Source organism: Athene cunicularia, assembly GCF_003259725.1.
Source record: "Athene cunicularia isolate RWA chromosome Z unlocalized genomic scaffold, athCun1 chrZ_part1, whole genome shotgun sequence".
In the NCBI taxonomy this organism is placed as follows: domain Eukaryota; kingdom Metazoa; phylum Chordata; class Aves; order Strigiformes; family Strigidae; genus Athene; species Athene cunicularia.
The window spans coordinates 32,501,538-32,521,865 of NW_020799142.1; the positions used below are offsets into that span (position 1 = coordinate 32,501,538).

A 20,328-nucleotide genomic window follows, 5' to 3' on the forward strand; every position below is an offset into this window, starting at 1 on the left:
GTCTCTGGGCTTTCTCATTTCTCCTCGTGGCACCTGACTCTTCCTTCAGTCACGCTGCTGGCTAAAGGTACTGATATTTCCAAAGGGATCTTAGTCTTTTCGGAAGCTGTGGGAGTGTGAGGAGGCATCGCTCGTGAGTACTTGCCCAACCAACCTGTTCCCATGATATGTCTGCTTGAAAATGGGGCATCTACAGACAAAACAAAGCTTTCTCCTCTTTTTTTTTTTTTTTTTGATGGTAGAAGAGGTGCCTGTTCTCATGCAGCCTTGCAGCATTGGACAGGATCTCATTTGTGTGTGTTTCTTGAGGCAGTGGAGGATGTTTAGACTGGTCCATTCAAGGCGGATCATCATCAGCTGGTGGAAGCTGAAATTTAGGCTCTCCTGTGAGCTCCAAACCTGAGTGAGGAGCAGCTGGAGTCAGAAATGATCTGTGTGTTCATAGTGAAGCTGCCTGGATGTAAGATGGGGCACCAAGTTGGAAAGGTCTGAAATCGTTTATGGGCGCATAAATCCAAAGGAACTCCTCAACTTTAGACAGAATTGCGTGGAATTTATACTGGGATGAGTAAGATGAGAATCTAGTTTGAGGTGATTTGGTTTGTTTCTGGGTTTGGGGTTTTTTTAAATGTAATTGGCAGCAAACTGACCACAGTCTAAGGGTATTTTGTTTGCAAGAGGGTTTGGCGATGCAGTTATCTTTGCACGACTATCAGTGTGTTTTCAGCCGTGGCATGGCATTTACTGGCAAACTTGACCACGAGCTTTTTAAATCTCAGGCAGTGTCTGAAGGTGATGGGGTTGCTAATGCTTCAGGAGAGATGTCCGTCAAGCCTGGCAGCTTCCACAACCTCCAGGCAGAAAATACCACATCTCTAGTTTGCCTGTCAGGAAAGGAGCTGTAAATCTCATGCAGATTACCGCGCTTCTTGTTGTGGTTTGCTAAATACACATTTCTCTTTCTTGTAGCCTGGCCTTTAATATTAATATCTTTAATTTCATTTATAAATTCACTTATCAGCTTTCATTAGTCATCCCGTTAATGATCCAAGGCAAGAAATTTGTCATTTGACGTCAAAAAGCAGATTAAGGGACTTCTAGAGCCTTGGGAAACGGCTTCATGCTGCACCGGAATTATAGTGGTTGGCATATGAGGCTAATACTATGTATAATTTGCATCTGCTGCTCAGGGGATGAGTGATTATTTTATATATTTAGCCGAAAACAAGAGCATTTCTTAATCATGAATGGTGTTACATTTCCTGCAAACTCTGCAGTATTATGAATCATTGGGCTATAAACATCTTGTTGCCGGCGTGCCTGGTTTCACATTACCATGGTGGTAAGCCCTGGAGGGTCGGATCCTGACAGCTCGCCTCCTCCTTGGGGGGTTTTACTGCACAAGTGGCTAATTGAAATTAAGAAGTTCCCTCAACGCTCAGGAGCTGGGAGGGACTGGGAGTGGATTAAGCTTTGCTTGGCCAAAATTGAGTGTCTTTGGTCCCTGGTCTCCCTGATGGAAGGTGACCGTGTTGGTAGGGTTTGAGATGAAAATGGGGGAAAAAGCTCACAATATTTGCTCAAACTATCTAGAAAAGAGTAGGGTTGGACTGAAACCAGATGAGAAGTAGCATCCCCAGGCACTGGTCCATTCAGGTCTGTCATGATGAAGCTTTATAGATGTTAGGAGCAAGCACTGTTTGGAAGAAGCCTTATCTTGCCCAGCTGTTATTTGCGATATCCCACAATTCTCCGGGGATTGAGATAAGGAATGAGGAGTCTTTCTGCGCAGAGATAGCATGACATGAGTGGGCTTGTTTTTGGTTTGTTTTTTTTTTAGTAGTGAATGTCTCAGTTGCATGCAACCCTTTAAAAAAGGGTCCCCTCCTGTGCTGGCCACCTGCAAAGCCCATTGGCAGCCCCAAACTCCCACCGCCAACTGCTCCTCTGGGCAGAGCCTCCTTCGAGACTGATGGGCTGCAGCTATCCATGATGTTAAACAGAGAACATTTTCTCTCTTGTGTACCTACTGAGCTGATTTTGCTTAGCCCCTGTTGGCCTGAGTGGGAAACTTCTGTATGAACCTGTAGTGGGTTGACCTCAGCTGGACACCAGGTGCCACCAAACTGCTCTTATCACTCCCCTCCTCAGCAGGACAGCAAGGGAGGAAATAAGATGGAAAAAATCTTGTGGATCGAGATAAAGGCAGTTTAACACAGAAAAATCAAAGGCCACGTGAGGAAGCAAAGGAAAACAGAAGGTTTATTCTCTACTTTGCATCAGCAGATGATGTCCATCCACTTTTTGGGAAGTAGGGCTTCAACACGTGTAGCAGTTGCTCCAGAAGACAAATGTCGTGATCATGAATGCACCCTCGTCCTCTCTCTTAGTTTTAATTGCTGAGCAGATGTCATATGGTCTGGAATATCCCTTTGGTCAGCCTGGGTCAGCTGTCCTGGCTGTGTCCCCTCCCAGGATCTTGCCCAACCCTGGCCTACTGTCCTTTGGAGGGGGGTGTGGTGGGGAAAGGGTGTTGGAGACACAGCCTTGATGCTGTGAAAGCACCGCTCAGCAGTAGCCAAAACACTGGTGTGTTAACAATGCTTTTCTGCTACCAATACAAAGCACAGCACTATGAGGGCTGCTGTGGGGAAAATCAACTCCATCTCAGCCTGACCCAACACAAAACCTGTAGTAATGGTTTTATTGTGTGTCAAGTGCAGCTCTGGGACAGCCTGGAGGTGGTAACAAACCCATCTGGGGGCTGCAGGCTGAACTACATGGTCTCACATTTTGATCACCGGTGTGTGAATCTGTCCTGGGTGGGAAACGTCAGCCTGGGCGAATCCAGGTGGGCATGAGGCAGCTGGAGACTGGGGGATGTGTGGAGCCGGAGCCCTTCAACCTCCCCTCTGCAAGGGCTGAAGGGTGACCCACAGCCCAGGGTGTGAAAAGGACCTGGGGGTGCTGGTTGATAACCAGCTGAATATGAGCCAGCAGTGTGCCCAGGTGGGCAAGAACATCCTGGCTTGTGTCAGCACTGGCGTGGCCAGCAGGGACAGGGAAGGGATCTGAGCCCTGGGCTCGGCACTGGTGAGGCTGCCCCTCGCTGAGGGGGTTCAGTGTTGGGCCCCTCACCCCAAAAAGGCCATTGAGTGACTCGAGCGTGGGCAGAGAAGGGCAACGGAGCTGGGGCAGGGTCTGGAGCACAGGTCTGCTGGGGAGCGGCTGGGGGAACTGGGGGGGTTCAGTCTGGAGAAGAGGAGGCTGAGGGGAGACCTCCTGGCCCTCGGCAACTCCCTGAAAGAGATTGAAGCAAGGTGGGGATCAGTTTCTTCTCCCAAGTAACAAGTGATAAGACAAGAGAAAACAGCCTCAAGTTGCTCCAGGAGAGGTTTAGGTCGGATATTAGGAAAAAATTTCTTCACCAAAAGGGTTGTCAGGCACTGGAACAGGCTGCCCAGGGCAGGAGTGGAGTCACCATCCCTGGAGGCGTTTAAAAAGAGTGTAGATGTGGCACCTGGGGACAGGGTTTAGTGGTGGAATTAGGACCGTTTGATTTATGGTTGGACTCGATGATCTGAAAGGTCTTTTCCAACCTAAATTATTCTGATTCCATACCTTCCTGCTCTTATCAAAACAGCAGCAAAACCCATTGTCCATCCTTAATCTTACCAAGCTCTCCGCCTGATTCCTTCCTGAGTTAAATTAACCAGTGGTGTCTGGACTCTTGTCTCTGAAGTTGTTCCTTAAGGCCATGAGCTGAAAATTCTGTATTGCATGGGAATTGGGCCCTGGGGCAAGGGATGTGGTGTCCCAGCAGCAGTGGGGGTGTGCATGGGTGAGCAGTGGGCTGTGGAGCAGCAGCTCAGCTGATGGCACTTCTGTTGACCTGAGTTTCTGGAGACTAAAGCTATGTGAAAACAGAGATATCTGCTTTTGATTATGATGATTGTTTTACGGTTCGCTGGCTGAAAAATTATTTTCCTGCTTTTATATTCTCTTTGAGTTTTTCAGCAAAATGAGAAAGGGGGAGAAAAAGGCTTTTAGATGGTTCATTTTTAGTGAGATGAAATAGGCCACTACCCTAGAAGTAAAATGCTATCTTATGGCAGAAAACCAGCATCAACCGGATGCAGGGAACAAAACCAGTTCATCATAATCTTTCAGTTGGGTTTTTCACACAGAAACGTTTCACCTAGACATAACTTCTTTCATACCCAAGGTACAGATTCTGTGTTTTGAACTCACTTGGAGAGCATGCAATGGTCAGGAATAGACTGTCCCAGTCCTCTGTGCTCTTGTCCTGTGAAACCATGTTGTGACTTTAGTGTGTGTTGAAATTTGATTTACTTAATCAACAGAAAGTGCTTTAATGCTTGAGATTAATCTTGGAGAGGCAAAGGCTGTTCCTGGTACAGGATGTTGCAAAAAACGTAGTTGGCCCCTTGCAGTTTGAGGAAGGTGGTGTCAGCCCCTGCCTCTCCTTCCTTCTCACCTCTATTGGTAATGAGGGTGGGTTTCCAGGTTTGTGAGGACCGGAGGTGGTTTCCAAAATGAAAACGAGAGCTGAGGTCTGGAACGGGATGTGCAACCATGGCTTTGCTCTGCACTGGGCTCATCCACCTGAGTTACTTGAGCCTGCAGAAACAAACAGCACCTTCTCCATGGCCTTGTTTGATTTGAGTACAAAAATCCATCTGGCACCTGTGATTACAAACTTGCCGGTGGAAATCCTTTTGCCAAAGGAGACCATAGAAGAACCCTGGAAATAAGGAGGTACCATCTTGCCCTTGGACATCTGCACGGAGAGTCTGGTATTCGCAGATTCAGATGGCACATGATGCCATCCAAGTGCTTCTTCTACAGGGTGCAGAGGTGTCCTGGAGAAAGAAAATATTACCAGGAGGTAGTTACAAGCTTAGAGATAAGACATGGACCAAGGGGAAGGGAAGCAAGGTAAATCTCCCATTCCTTGGGCAGAAAGCAATCCTTCCTTGAAAGGAGTTGGGGTGCTGTTAGGGAAGCCAAAGTATGTTTGTTTGGTGTCCAGTGTGACTCTGTTCTTCCTGTAACAATCAATTCTGAGCCCCATTAACAGAATCAAGGGTCAGACCTTGACAACATCCAGGAAGCTCATAGCAGTTTCTGGGATATGTTACACTGGCTCATGGATTCATCCAGACCATGTGGGACCAGTTGTGCTGAACCCCTGTCCTAGGATTCCTTATCTGCAGCCCTGCATCTCTCACTGGACTTTTTTCCATTGGAAACTAAGCAATGAGTGGAGATCTTTTCAGCCTGGGCTGACCTCAATGCTGGCAGACCCAGGCTTAGACCCATCCTCTGGCTCTCTGCAGACACATGGCATTTGCTGTTCTTCAGCAAATGCACTACGAGGCTGATTGTATGCCAAATGAGAAGTCCTCCTGCTCAGCACTGCTGTTGAGATTCACTTGTCTGCTACACCTTTACCTCTCTTTTCCCACCACCTTTTTATATATCTGCCACCTTTTTCCCCCGTGGATCGTTTTTTTTAATTGCTTCTTCCTTGCATTCATACCCCAGGCACCAAAGTCTTCCTCAGGACTGGTGCTGTCTCTGGGGCTCAAAGCTGCTGGAAACACTTGAGATGCTCGAGCACACTGCTGTGGTGTGTGTTGTTGGAGGGGAGGGTAAGGCACTGCTCTCCATGGGAGAGTGTGTCCAGAAGGTAGAGGAACTCCTTGAGGGCTCTATATGGGCTTAAGGGATGAGGAGGCTGAAGAACAAGTGCTGTCCTCTGGCTGCTGTATCGGGAGATGGCTGTGGCTGATGCTGTGATACCTGGGGTTGGGAATGCAGGATGGGGAGGTCTATCTCATAACCAGAGTACTAGCTTTAAAGCTCGGTCACACTGGTCGTTTGACTGGGGTAAAGAGCATCATGGTGGAGCTCTAGGTACACATCCCTCAACCGGATTCACTTCTGGAAAATATTGCTTTTAGAGTGGGGGATGGTTTTGATGGATGCTTTACCAAAACTACCTGTGCAAAAGTCCTGCTGCTTTTTTATCACGTTGAACAGGGAGCGCTGGTGCCTCTCCCCCACCTCCTGATCTTGGTGCACCAGCACCACGGGTCACATCTTTCTGGCCCCACAGTGGGAGTGGGGAGGCAGCAAGGGCCCTTCACCCAGTGCCCAGCAATTCAAATGGGAAACGGAGATGGACATGCTTTGCAGAAACCCAAGTCACTGGCAGTATCCCTTGGGGGGGAGGTGACATCCAGGCCAGCGCGAGAGCCAAAGGGCATCAAAGAGGTGCTGGGGACCCTTCTGCAAGCCAGGGCTGGGCAGGTAGATGGTGCAGGGGGGGAGGGATGTACCAGGGAATCCAACAACTAACCCTGCTTGGAGCTGCCACATCTGCAGAGGACTCTGGGGAGTCCTCTTTGAACGCAGCCTGCTGGAGGTAAGTTTAACAGAGTGGGTGGGTGTGCAGAGTTGGCACCCTGCCCCCTGAGCCGAAATGCTCCTCACCAGCCCATGAATAGACCCAGTTCCTGCTTGCTTTCCTTTTTTTTTTTTTTTTGTTTCCAGCATAAAGAACAAGCCCATTTCTAGGGATGCCGTGACGCATGCACTTTCACTTCACGCCAGAGAGCTGGAGCTTTGAGAAAGCCAACAAACATAATGAGACTTTGTGATTTAAAAAAAAAAAAAAAAAAAAAATTAAAAAAAAAAAAAAAAAAAAAAAAAAGTAAAAAGGGATAAAAGCCCAGAACACAACAGTAACATGAAATTGCAAAGTGTTTGCCAAGGTTCAGACACCAAAAAGCTAGTGAAAACGTGCTTTGTTCTTATCGATGCCTGCCGTGAGAGGTCTGCTCTCCACGTCTCCTGGGGTTTGGGGTTGGCCGTGGTGCAGTCCTTAAGCTGTAGGAGTTGTTTTCTCTGCGTGTCCATGTGCGTACCACCTTCCATGGTGAGAAAGGTGGCTTTCAGCTCTAGTGTCCTGCTCTCTCCAAAGATCAGGGCTTAAAATTCCTGGCAAATTTGCATCTGTGGGAGAGGTTTTAGCTGAGCTCTGGTGTGGAAGTACGATGGCTGATGGTGGAGGGAGGGCAACACACAGCAGGAAGCCCAGGAGGTTCTCAGAGCAGCAGGTGATGGACCAGAAAGTCAAGGAAAAGCAGCAACACACAGAGAAAGATGCCACACTGCGGGCTGGGGATGCTGGTCAGCACAGCTTGGTAATGAGAACTGTGGGACTTACTGCGCCCAAGCTGGGCAGGGGTTGGGGGTGGCTGTTGACTGGTTTCCACAATATTGAGAGAAAAGGAGACCTTTGTCGAGGAAGCTGAGCTGCTCTGAAGGGCTGAACACTTTGGTTGAACAAGCCACCACTCGTCATCAAGAAAATGGGGCATGAGGGAGTGTGGCCACTCTGCCCGAGCTGCAGCTGTAACACCAGGGCATCTCTGCATTTTAAACTACAAGCAGATTATTGCTAATGGGGCTTTACAGTGCTGTGCTGCTACCCCGAAACACAGAGAGCAGAAATCCATATACTCTGCTAGAGCAGAAGAGTAAATGACCTGAACCCAGTGGTCCCAGGAGGAAGTTTGCCATCCATACAGCTTTTGTTGGTTCTCTAAAAAATAAGAATGATCCCACTGTAAAACGACAGGAATCACAATTTTGCCCATCCAGCTTTCTGTGTGAAGGTACTCAGGGCTTGGAGACTGCCCACAGGCATCTCTCTGGGGCTAGATCTGCCAGATGTTGGGCAACTTCTGAGCCAGCCAGCACCTCCTAATGGAGCCTGGTCTGATTTGCTTGTCGAAATGCTCCTTCTGAATGGAGGAACAGGATTAGATGCTTTGTAGTCCATCTTTCTCAGCAGCACAAAAGAAATTTTAGAAATGCAGCGTGTGCCCCGGCTGTTGTTCTAGAAGTGCCAGTCTTTAATTAACATCACTGAGAAGTTCAGATCCCAACTTTTAATTCCTTTTTGTTTGTAACTGGGAGCTCTGAGGAGTCGACAGATTTTATGGCTTGAACAGATGTGTTTTGTTGTTGGTGTTTGTTTTGTTTTGGTTTTTTTTTCCCCCAGAGCTGGGTAGAATCTGAAATACACTTTTGTAATTGCTGCTTTTCTCTCTTCTACTTGGTATCTGCCAGAACCACAATCCAATGGACATTACGTGGGTTAGTGTTATTCATGCTGTATTATTTCAACTCGGGCAGAAGTCTTCCCCTGGATTCAGCAGTTAGCACTGTGAAAAATCTTGTAATCTTTTTCTGCTTTCTCTAAAGGTTCAGTTGCACTGTGAACTGACAATATGAATGGAAAACGCACGTCTAAGATTGTTTTCATTCCAGTTTTGAGCGAAGTCTGCGCTCCTCATGATGCAAAAGTACTAGGCACTGTGCCGCTCTCTGCATGTGTGTGCACTTACAAGCACACCCCTTGCAAGGGTAGAAGAGACTTTTCGATGTTGGTGGTGCAAAAAGACCATTTTCTTATGGCTGATAGAGTTGCAGAATAATTCAGCTGGGAAGGGACCTCTGGAGGTCTCCAGTCTAACCTCCTGCTCAGGACAGGGCTACCCTCACAGTAACTGAGGGTCTCGGGGTCTTGCCCAGCTAAGTCTGGGGTATATTCAGGGATGGAGATGACAGCACCTCGGTGGTGCCTGCTCTCTGGTCAGCAGTCCCTGGGGGTACAGCCACTCCTAGGGCTGGATGACCACTCAGATGTCATGGGCAGGGGAGCAGATGTGCTCTCCCCTGCTGTGAAATTCAGAGTTGGACACTTCCCTTCTGTTTTGCACTGAAGTCATCCCCTCCAAACCATGGGACCTTCCAGGGGTATAGGGAGATCCGATTCCACAGCCACATCTGCACAGGGAAGATCTCAAACCACCATGGGTCAGCTGGAGCAGAACACCTGGAGCAGAAACCAGCTCTCCCCAAAGTGCTGGACCTGCTCCTGCTTACCCAAATGGCATGTGTGTGTCCAGGTGGGCAGTGGGCACAACGTGCTGACCCCCGGCTCCTCAGATCCCCGCTTGGACCCTGTGGCTGAGTAAGTGCCTTTGGACTCCCAACTTCATTTCCCCATCTGTACGATACACCAGTGCCCACTTCTCAGGCTACTGGGCATAAAATTCAGGGAGCAAGGAAAATGCAGATGATTCTGCGCCTTTGTAGGTAAAATTTCTGGGAAAATGTAAAGGTGGATGGGGAAAAGTGGATCTCTGGTTTTTGTCTTCCTTTCTGTGGTCACTGTTGAGGAAATGTGTTACAGGAGATGTCTGAAGAATTGTATTTAGCCATAATAACATGGTTAGGAAATAGAAATGACATAGAAAGCCAACAAAGCTGAGTTTTTTGGATGAAAAAGAAAAACCTTAATTCTTTCTTAGTGTCATAGACATGTGTATGTAGGTATATATATAAATCTTTTTTAGAATGTTCTTAACATTATTTGGTTTTAATCCACAGGGAGGCATTTTCCCAAGGTCACCCACTTCAGTAGTGGTACAAGTGACTCAGGCCCCATGTCCTCTATGAAATCTGCTTAAAAATAGTAATCTGGGGGAACACCTGGCTGCTGACACTAACTGTACAACTTCCTTATTTAGCTGCTCTGATCAATAGGTTTGCTTTCCCCATGTAGCTGATAGATCTTGACTTTTTGAGTCCAACAGCGACTTTTTGCAATGCCAGCTGATACAGGACCATGGAGACTTGTGGTCTCTTCTCAATAGCAGGGGATTTGTTGAAGTAAATCAGATCTGGAGTCGCTGAGAGGGAATTAATGTGAAATGCCTTGATGTTAGTTTTACAGTCGCTTTAATAGGCATAACTACACTGTTAAACTGATCTGCCTGTATTTAACTCTTATTTGTGCTTGAGTGGAATAAATGTTTTCCTTTAGGAAGGGTGAATTTACAGAGTAAAAGAGCCATTATAAACCTCCCAAATGCCTCAGCAATAACTATGTGACAGCTTACAGCCTGAAACACAGACTCCTTATGCTGTGATAGTGCCTTGAAGACTTATTTCACCCTCTTCTCCCTCACCCCAATTACACTTCCAAAATGTCTCTGAAACAATGGTGTTGGGCACACAGTTGATTAGACCTTAAGTAGCCACACACAACTAAAATCATCACCTTGATTCAGCAGAGCAACTCCTGACTTCAGCCCAAGTCAGCTTCTTCTCCATGTTGCGTTACATGGTGGAGAACATTCCCACTTTGATACTCAGCTGGGGCTTTGATAACTTAAGGCTCTGTAAGAAGTTGCAGCTTGTGCTGGTCTGGTGTAGACATGAGCGGGCTGCACCCTTGGGTTTGGGTTAATGCTGCTAAAGTGTTTTCTGAAGTTTTTGTAGGTCCTTCTTTGCCCATGGGTGACAGTAGCTATTCCACCGTGTTGTAGAAGCAGGGAGGGAAACTGCAGGTGTGGTGGGCCACCAGCCATGGGACAATGCTGGAAGGGGTTGTAAAGGTGATGGGGTGGGCACCTTCGCTGATCATTTCTCTGCTGTGAAATTGCCGGCTCCTCAAAGCTGCTTCCTGGCCAAGTGCAGAGCCAAGAAGAGGGGGAGGTGGTGTCCCAGTGTTGGTGGCTGTTGGGCTGTGAAAGGCAGACAGAGACTAGCACCCAATAGGTCTGACTGGGGGACTCATCCTGACCCAACATCCATGAGTCCAGCAACAGGGAGGATCCTGTAGCATCTTTACATCCTCCTTACCCTCTTTGTGGCAGGCAGCAGGATGAAAAACCTTCAACCTTGCAGAAATACATGGCTGGAGGTGAGGGCTGGAAACAGACAGAACAACCCTGTTGAAATCTATTTCTTGCTTTGGGGTTTTTGGAAGGATTTTTTGTGGATTTTTTTTTTCTTTCCCCTCCTTGGCTCTATCTTTCAATTGCAGCTCGTGCAGATTTGTCACAGGTCAGGAAAACTTAAACTATGATTTGCAGAAGATGAATGGACTTTTAAAATCAATTTTGTGGTTGCCGGTGTCAGTGGGGTGCCAATCACTGTGTGCTGGTGCTCCCCAGTTCCTCTGCCGGTATCATTAGGAGGCATGGGCAGCATTCATTACAGGGAGACTGAATCTCGCTGCCTGTTAGTGGAATTGAGCTGCTTGACCTTAATGTGTGACTGGTACTCGATTTGGAGTTTCTGTGGCCACCAGCAGGCTGTAATGAAAACAATACAGACCCAGAAATGCAAAGTCTTATCCCTGAGAAGACAGCAAAATAGATTGAATTTAGTAATTAGTAAAAACCCTTGGGCTTATAGGTCACACAAAGAACTAGATAAAGTGTATTTTTTTCTGCTTCACAACTGCACGGGTTCCTGGTGGGCTCTCGTGTGTCATGGGGAGGAAGTAATGTGGCGCAGTCTGTTTGCCCTGGACTGGTGGGAAATTTTGTGATGCTCCCGTCTTCACTCTGACAGGTTCATCTTCAGCCCCATAGCCATCACCATCATCCTCCTGGTCTCGATTGCTTCACTGAGATGCACAAGCCATGTACCCCCTGAGACCCTCATCCATGGGGTCCCTCCTTGTAGGGGTGTTACCTGCTGTGATTGGGCTCCCTGTGGTCTCCTTCCAGCCTTGGGGATGGTCCCCTGTTAAAAATCTGTGGGTGCTCAGAGTGGATGGGTCACTCCTCATCCCCTGTGCTCAGGTGCTGTCCTTGCTCCACTGGGAAGTGCAGGCAGTGGGTTGGTTTGATAGGATAAACCTGGGGATGGGGAGCTTGCACTGATTTGGGATGCTCCTTCAGTGCGGCTGTCCACTGACGAGAACATCTGTGCAGCTGGGTCACAAGGTGGGCTGGACAGGGGCTGTTTTCCTCCCTTTCTGTGGGACTTTTGAGACTGTGGGAAGAAGCACAAACCTCAGGGCTCAGGGCTTTGGGCTCTGTGCGGGACCCAGCACTGCCCAGTTCCTGCTCTGTGAGTGCCAAAGATAAAAGGAACAAGTAGGTGTCTAGGCTGGGACCGTCAACCAGGTTTACTGCCCATTCCTCTCTCCCCATGAGCCTGACTTGCCTCTTGGTGCAACAAGGCAGGCAGGCGAGGTACAGGCAGGGGGTTCCCAGCATGGAGGTCTTTCAGGAAAAATTAAAATTCGAGAATGAGCACACCATTCTGACTGTTTGGTGGGGAAAAGCATGGTCCTGCCTCTGTTTGGAGCAGATGAAGACATCTCTCTGGAGTCAGGAGTAGGCTCTGGGCCAGTGTGGTGCCAGCGAAAAGATCAAATTACAGTTTCCTAAATGCCTCCTGAGTGTCTAGGGCCATGGCATTGTAAAAGATGCTCTGTCATCTTTTTTGAAGGAAAGGTCTCCAGTCCTTAAGGTGTGGGAATGGTATACATAGACAGAGCTGAGCTATTTTATGGTCTGTAAATCTGCTGCCCACTTCCCTGGGGCTGACTCAGTGCCCTCCAGGATGTGTCTTCCCACTCCTGGGCATGCGTGTCCATGATTTGCAGGGCAGAAAACTGCCTGTCACTGGAGAAAAATAGTACATGTAAGGCAAAAAAAAAGGGGTATCTAGGTGCTGCTGGTAGAAACTCAGCCATGTTCTACTTTGATTCATCTTACTAGCAGTGGTAACACGTTAATCAATGTGGGACCCGTGGGTGGGGTGATATGTGCGAACGCCCTGCAAGTGTGGGGTGGTGTGGGGGACCTTGGCTGGTCACAGGCAAAAAGGTGGCTTTGGTCCCCAAAGCATCACCAAGAGGCAGTGGGGAAGGGAACAGCACGGCAGCAACCTGTAGTTGTACAAACACCTTTCCATGGGAGATGTGCAGAGGAGAGTGTCTGGCCCTGGGTCCACCACCCACCACTTCTGCTGCCCAGGCCAGCTCTGTCCTCTGCCCCATTCCCATCTCCTCCTCTGTAAAACAGGGTGCATTCACCAGCCCAGTTCTCACAATAACAAACACTTTGCCATTCTCCCACAGTGCCATTTAAGTACAAGAAACAGCTAATTTCAGTGTGCATGATTCACCACGGCATGAAAAGTCTGCTCGAAGGCGCTGAAGAGAAACCAAAATCAAACAAATTTCAGATGGTCTCACAAATGAAGCTGAAAGGTCATAACAATATCAAACAGGAGGTCATGCGCGGAGCTGCAAGCCTCTGCTAAATATCAGACAAAGATTAGTCCATCCTCTCCAAAAGGCCAAGAGCTATAAAGGCTCCGAGTTCCTTCTGCCACACATTCAAACTCACGGCATCTAAAAATGGCACAAGCCCCTGTGAAAGGGAGACACAACTTCAGGGACAGCAGATTCAAGGGAAAATGTCAGGCCAGTGAGGTGTCTGAAAATGAATTTGGGAAATTCTTAGGGTTTTTTTAAAACCAGAAGGGACTTGTACATTGTGTGTCTAGCATTGATTACTTTGGCATTTTGCTGAGCATTGCCATCACAGGTTAATCAGCAGCTGTGAAACAAAGTTGTTCGTCTGCCAGCCTTCCATCCCGGGTCCTGGGATAAAAATTGTCAGTGCAGGAACTGTACTGGACAGGGATTTCATCTGGGAAAAGCAGATTCAAAGCATCAGTTTAAGTGGGGGGGATAGACTCTTGTGGAAAGAGCTCAGTAAGGCTGAAGGCTTCCCCCCAAGGCCATCAACCTTCCCCTAACAGGATTGTGCTAATTAGCTGGTGAATTCCTTGGCTCTTGTGCTGACATGGATGGCTGGTCTAAGTGGGTTCACTAATTCTCCCCCAACCCCATTTCTGGTGTCCGGCACTGAGTGTCCCACAACCTCCAGAGGTCCAGGACCAGGAGTTTCAGGAGCAGATGGTTCTCACACCCACTAAAAGCCCATACGAGACACCTTGCAAATAAGAAATAACCCATTGTCATGAGAGAAATCTCACCTCATATGCGGTGGGTAGTGACTGGTCCTGAAAACATGTGAGTGGATGCACCAGTGAAGTTAAGAAGTGCCTGGTGTGCAGAAAGCCCTGGGGACACTCACACTGTCCCTGCCACAGCATCTCACCTTCCTCCCTCCTGGTGACAGCTCACGGACTCCAGTCATTGCCACTATTTGTGTTTATGGGGCACTTAACCACCCCTATAAAAAACAATTTACAGGTTATTCTGCACCCTTTAACCGAAAACCTCTTAGTTAATTTGCTGTCTCTATTAAAAGCAGCACTCGCAGCCCTGGGAGATGAATTCCCTCTGCACACCAGGTTTTTTTTTCTCAAGAAGCAAGGGTGGCAACCTGGTGCTGCTTAATGTTTTTTTTCCAAGGGGGTTTGCTGGTCCAGGAGGGCTAAGGGCTGTGTAGCCTCCCCGTACCTGCTGTGCTTGCTGGTTATGCTGAATGGCAGCATGTAGGTTTCCAAGGTAGATGTAATAAAAACAACATCCGCGTGAGAGAGGAAGAATGTTTCTGTCTGAGCAGGCTCGGCAAAACCACTGTCAGGAATGGTAAAAATCATAACGGGAGGTCAGCTCGGGTCCTGGCTGGGGCCCTTTGTTCCTGTGCGCAATGAGAGGAGGCAGTTCTTTGGGGAAAAAAAAAAAAAAGGGAGGGGGGAGATAAACTCGCCTGCCATTGCCTTGGTAACCCTCCCTTCAGTGACTTACGGCCACCTGGTTTGGCTTGTCCCCTGCTGAGAAACATTTTCTCTCCCAGCAGCTCCCCCAGGTTCCCAGTGCTCTCTGTCCCATGAGGTGACCCCCATATCTCCAGCCAAGGGGTTGATGCACTGCAAGGACTCTGGGCTGAGACCAGTTTCCTGCCTTGCAAAGCTCAGTTTATCTCTGCCTGAACTAGTCTGAATGGGGAGCAGACTGCTAGAGGTTGTGTTTTGCTCAAAGGAGGGAGCAGACTTTGCTGCCAGTGTCCCTCTCCTCCTCCCCTGCATCCTCCTCAGTGCTCAAGCCCTTTGTTTCTCCCATGGCAGCTGGAGAAGCATGAAACCAGGGGCTGCAGGTTTGTGTACGGGCCTCCCTCATCACCCAGCTTGGTTCACTCTGGATTTGTCGGTAGCTTCTGTATCTTTAATCTTCATGTGGATTAATCTTCTGGCTCTGCAACAGTTTTTCTGTTCGGGGTGACTGGGTTTGCTTCTTCAGATTCATTTAATTACTGGCCCTCTATTACCTTTAAATTTGGAAAAAAAAAAAAAAAAAGCAAGCCATTCATTGACAGCAAGCACAGGGAGTGCAGACCCATCACTGCTGACTTTCCTGCAGACAGTGGGCATGGATTTGTCGCAGGCAGCCCTGGCACTGGCCTGATGTTAAGCAAATGCTTCTTAGCACTGGACCATGGCTGGTGTTTTCTCCAGAGACTCAGCTCTGGGAGCTGGGTTACCTCTGATGTGAATGAGTGGTGGGAAGACCTTGCTAGGGTTGGAGGTGGTTTTGGATGCAGTGTTGCAATTTATCCACCGAAAAATTCCTTCAGTGGCCTCATTGCAGCAGGGGAATGTTTATTCCTTGGGTGCAGTTGCTATGCCTTGTCAGAGTAGTTTCACCTGAGAGACTTCTTCCTGCGACATCTCCTACCTGCTTGTGGCTTGTGTTGCCCAAGGAGAGATGACCCAAAGCGTACCTGTATATTTGACAGTTTTTCTTCAAATTCACCACACCTTCACTCAGTGAGTCACCTGGATCCTGTGAAAATCCATGCCAAATGTGGGCCATCCCGTTCCTCTTGGAAACTACACACACGCAGGGCTGACAGCAGGATGGGACCTTCTGGGACAAAGGGTGGGCTCTGCAGTGTGGGCCACCTGCCTCGCTTCCAGCCAGCAGATTCCATGTACCTCTCTTGCAAGTAATTCTTCACTGGGTCTGATGGGATCTGGGGAGGCTGAGACATGGGATGAGCGTGTGGGGAGGCTCTGTGCATGCTGTTGGGTTGCCAGCCTGGTGTTGAGATGGAGAACTTGGTGGGAGGCCGTTTTGGGGGGAAAATTTCCAACCCTGTAGGTTTGCCTTCAATCTTTTCTCCCAGCAAATGGGGACATGGCTCAGAGGGAATGACAGGTGAATTCACACGCCATGGAAAGGACATTTTCATGAGGTAGCATCAGCAGAGTCCTCTTTGGGCTGTGCTGCATTGACCCTGACCCAACATCAGCCCAGCTCCCCATACCAGTGCAACACTCCCATACCTGACAGACCCCCACTGCCTGCTGAAAAAATCCCAGCCTGCAGATAACGAAGTATTTGGATAACAGCACCAGCTGGACAGTAGCCCAGAGTCCCACTGGGGACCCTCCGACGTCTGGAGTTGACTGTCTGAGCAAAACCACTGCTATTTCTCTCTGCTCCAGCTGAGGTGGACTTTTGAAGGGCAGCCAAGCCCTCAGGCTGGGGTTTTGAGGTGTCTCCTTGGCTTTTGGCCACTAGAAAGTAGCAGGCCTCAGTAGAGAAAAGCCTGAGTTTGGGGTAACTATGAAAGTGCTAAAATCCTGGTGTAGAGCTGATGAAAGCCAACAGTCACCCAGGGGCTGGTTAGATAGTGCTGGGCTGCAATAACTGCCTGAACTCTAGAGAAGTGGGATGTCACTGGGGTGCAATTAAAACAGCAATCTATCCTCAAAATGTTACTGATGTTGATTAAAGGGCTTTGGGAATTTTGCCATGTTTTAACTCTTCCTGAACATCAGGCTTAATATGCCAAAGATTGAATAATCTAGTGTTGCAAGTCACTCCTGGAAATCTTGGGCTGTGATGCTGGCACTACGCTGGGCAAAGGACATTGATCCTGTTACAGAGTGGATATTAAGAAAGCAAAAATATTTGGGAAACAGCACTGTGGACTGTGTGTATCTGAAAAAAAAGCCTGCCATTATTCAGTTTAAGGTGCTTTTCCAAAATTATTGGAAGGTAGGAAAAAAATCCCATGCATTTTTCTTTTCTTGTTTTACATGTTTAAGCCAAAAAGAAAAAAAAAAAAAAAAAAAAAAAAAAAGCCAAATAAAACTGCATCTGGGCTGTGTGTTTCTGTGCCAAGTTTTGTCCTCATGAGAACACAAACACTGAGAGTTATGAGCCCCTTGAAAGCAAGGTTGATGACGGAAACATTGACTTAATCTTAACTCTCTCTGGGGATGCCAGATGCTTGTTGGGATATTTCAGAAGCTGGTTGCAGGGAAATGAGATGCTGCCTGTGATGTGGAGCCATACTTGCAGTGTCCTACCTGGTTGCTGTTGGGCCACCTGCATCCCTGTGGGATATTCTTGATGGATTAAGTAGGAACTTGATTTCCTTTTCCCATTGTGGTAGAAAAGCAAGTCCCTTGCAATTAGCCTCCTTTGACTTTTGTGGGAGGGGAAAATATCCACAAGTGGTTAGATTTTCATGCCAGAAAGGACAGCTGTTGTCAGGTTCTCCATCTCACGTCCCAAAATTAATTCCTGCCCAAGCAAGAGGACGTCCTTTAGGAACGCATCCAGGCTCAGCTTTGCCAGCCCTGGTGCTGAGGAGGGGATTTTGGCTGTGAGTGTGTGGTGCCTGGTGTTTCAGCCTGTGTTGGCTGCTGGTCAGTCCCGACTGATGGGTTTTGACAAACTCATGACCAGGCTGATGAGTCTCGTCTTGACCAACCAGTGCAAGGTACCATTTTAGGCTGTGATCAACCATAGATACATCTTCGCTCTTTCTAATGTGGAGACACAGCTCTCCTGCAGTGCCTCCCTCCCGGGTGCATGCACGGCACCCTTGGGCTCCTCTCCAAGTCTCCTTACAGGCTTTGGCATCAGTAGAAAGGGCTAATTGCTCCCACAGGACTCTACCTCCTGCTTTTCCTATAGCCAACACTTGTGCCTTCAGATGCTGCTGAGCACTTGGCAGCTCACAGTTTGCTGATTTTACCAAAAATCACTTTCCATGGGACAGCCTGCCACCTGCAAATAGGACCTGTATGGCTTTTCTTAGACAGATGACTTTACATTTAACCCTATAAAATGCATATTCCTTGTTGCCTGGGTAGACTTTTCCTTTATATATTATTATAGCGGGGACTAGCAGCACTAACTCATGCCAGGACCTCATACAGAAATACTATCACTGCATAGAGAAACTGATGTAAACACTATCTCCTGGAGTGACACATGCCTATAAACTTTGGGATATTAAGTTTAATAGGGAACAGGCTTCCAGGATCTTTGATTCTTAGCTGCAGAATTCGTATTCATGGAATGTAAAAGGGGAATTGCCAGGATGCAGCCCAGCAGCACTGGCGGTAGCTGGTGTTTTCCCAGATCCGTGCCAGGTGACCATGGGTGCCCACCGCATCTCACATGGCTTCTCCTCAGCCTTGGTCTTTGGGATGGACCACGGTCCCGCTGCCACAGTGCTGGGGGTGCAAACAGCTCCCTGCATGGCACCTCCCACCACTGCACAGGGATGGTCTAACCTCCCAAGTCTTTAAGGCTAATTAAATGAAGAAGTCCAGTGGGCACTGGGGACTTGCAAGAGCTCCATGGGTGCAAGCCCCCATGGTGAGGACTTCTCTTGGATTGGGTGAGGCTGCTCTTCGACTGGGAGGGTGAGCTCCGGGGCTCAGGACCTTATAACACTGTACAAAGTATTTGTTAAACTTGTTCATTCACTGCCTGCCACTGATCCACCTACTGGGAGCATTTCTGCTCCTTTTTAAGAGTTTATTTTCATGGTTTTGCACTGTAGCAATTGTAAGACACTATCTTCTGTCTGTTGTCACTTGGAAGAAGTGCCAGCTGCTGAACGGTTCCTGCCTTCTGCCTTGTGGGGTGAGGAGGGACATTTTCTGGTGTGGTTTTTGGGCAGTCTCTAAAAATCTCAAGCGGGACCATACAGTCTTTCAGTATTGGCTTCCCCGGGCAGTGGGTACAACACATGTTACAAGTTGCCCTCCTGGCACCACTGAGGGTCTCACACAGCCTGGTGAATGGTTTGCACCCTACCTGGCATGTGTCTGCAGGGATTAAGATAAAAACCAGGAGGTTACTTGCAACAAAGAACCAACCAATCCCTTTCCAAGGGGATGTTCCACATCCCGAGTACCATCCTCTCGCTGCTACAAACTTTATTAGCCCTCTGCATTAATAGCTGCGCTAATGACATACCCATCACTTGCCACCTCCTGTTCTTTAATAGCCAGTCTGACTTCTTGCCACTCCCCAGTGCTGTGCTCCTTCCCTGAGTTCAGACAGCTGGTTTTGGTGGCACATTTCTGCAGATGGAGAAACAAAACTTGGAGCTGTGCTCCGCTGTCAAAAAGTTCTGGCTGTGGGGCTGGTTTGACAGGGAGCCAGTAAAGAAAAAAAGCTGTACTGCAAAACATCCCCCATCCAACCTGACGTGCTGTTCCCAGGAAAGGTGAAACACTTTACCCGTTTCCCAACCCCACACCCCAAATCGCTACCACTCGATCTGGAGTTGTGCAGACGTGTTGGGTGAGATCTCCCATCTCCAGGCAGATAAATGAATCAAGCAGGAAAACCCAGCTGGTGATCACAGCCCCATTTGGGACACAGGGTGGGGGAAAAGCAGTGCATGCTAAATAGAGATGGATGGGATCAATGCAGAATAACCCACCCAAAACAGCCTCCTCTTATTTTTTTTTTTTTAAGGACAGGTGTCAAATGCTGCTCTGATGTCTCCCTAGCAGGGAGGTTTAGAGCAGGTCGCAAAGCGTGCTCCAAAAAGCATCTTTTCCCTCTTTGATGATAAAGGGAAAGCAGGATGGAAATCTTCTCTGGAAATCCCTATGGCAAAAAGCGAGACAAGGTGTGTGGAGAGGAGAAGGCTGGCACCAATGCCGCTGGTCCTCACTCAAAAGCTGCTGAGGGAGGGGATATTTTTGTTGGCACAGGATTGGGAGGCTGTTGCTGCATCCTCACAGCCTTGCTTGGCAGAGCAGTCCCGTTCCGTAGGCAGTGCTGGGACTGTGGACAAGCCCTGGCTCCCGAGACCCCATGGGGCACAGACATACCAAAGGACTCGGCTGCTGCCTGAGCCGCAGCAGCACAGCGCGGGCTGATGCTGAGCAGATGCAGGTCCGAGACCAGGTGTCATCACCAGGCCTTTTGTTTAAACAGGGACAAGAGAGGGCTGAGAGCATTGGCTTTTCCCATTAACACATCCCCTGGAGAAGGGTTAAAGTTGCTTTTGGATTTCAGACCCACCAGGTCTGGCAACATTTGGGTGGAGAATTTCTGTCTGGGCTGTCACAGGATTAAGACACTCTGTAAGCGATGCAGCACAGAGCTCAAGATCCTCTCAGGTCCTTGCAATGTCTAGCTGGAGTTTTTTCCCCCCTAGTTTTGGCTTTTTGCCTGTT

General features: G+C 48.4%; 1 protein-coding gene across 1 annotated transcript in view; it reads left to right on the forward strand.

The window, feature by feature from the left end:
• Window positions 1-5,670: 5,670 nt before the first annotated feature.
• Window positions 5,671-20,328, forward strand: part of RNF165 (ring finger protein 165) — a 37,557-nt gene continuing 22,899 nt past the window's right edge. The window contains exon 1 of the mRNA XM_026865953.1: window positions 5,671-5,713. The gene's annotated coding sequence lies outside the window, so the exon portion shown is untranslated. The remainder of the gene's footprint in view (window positions 5,714-20,328) is intronic.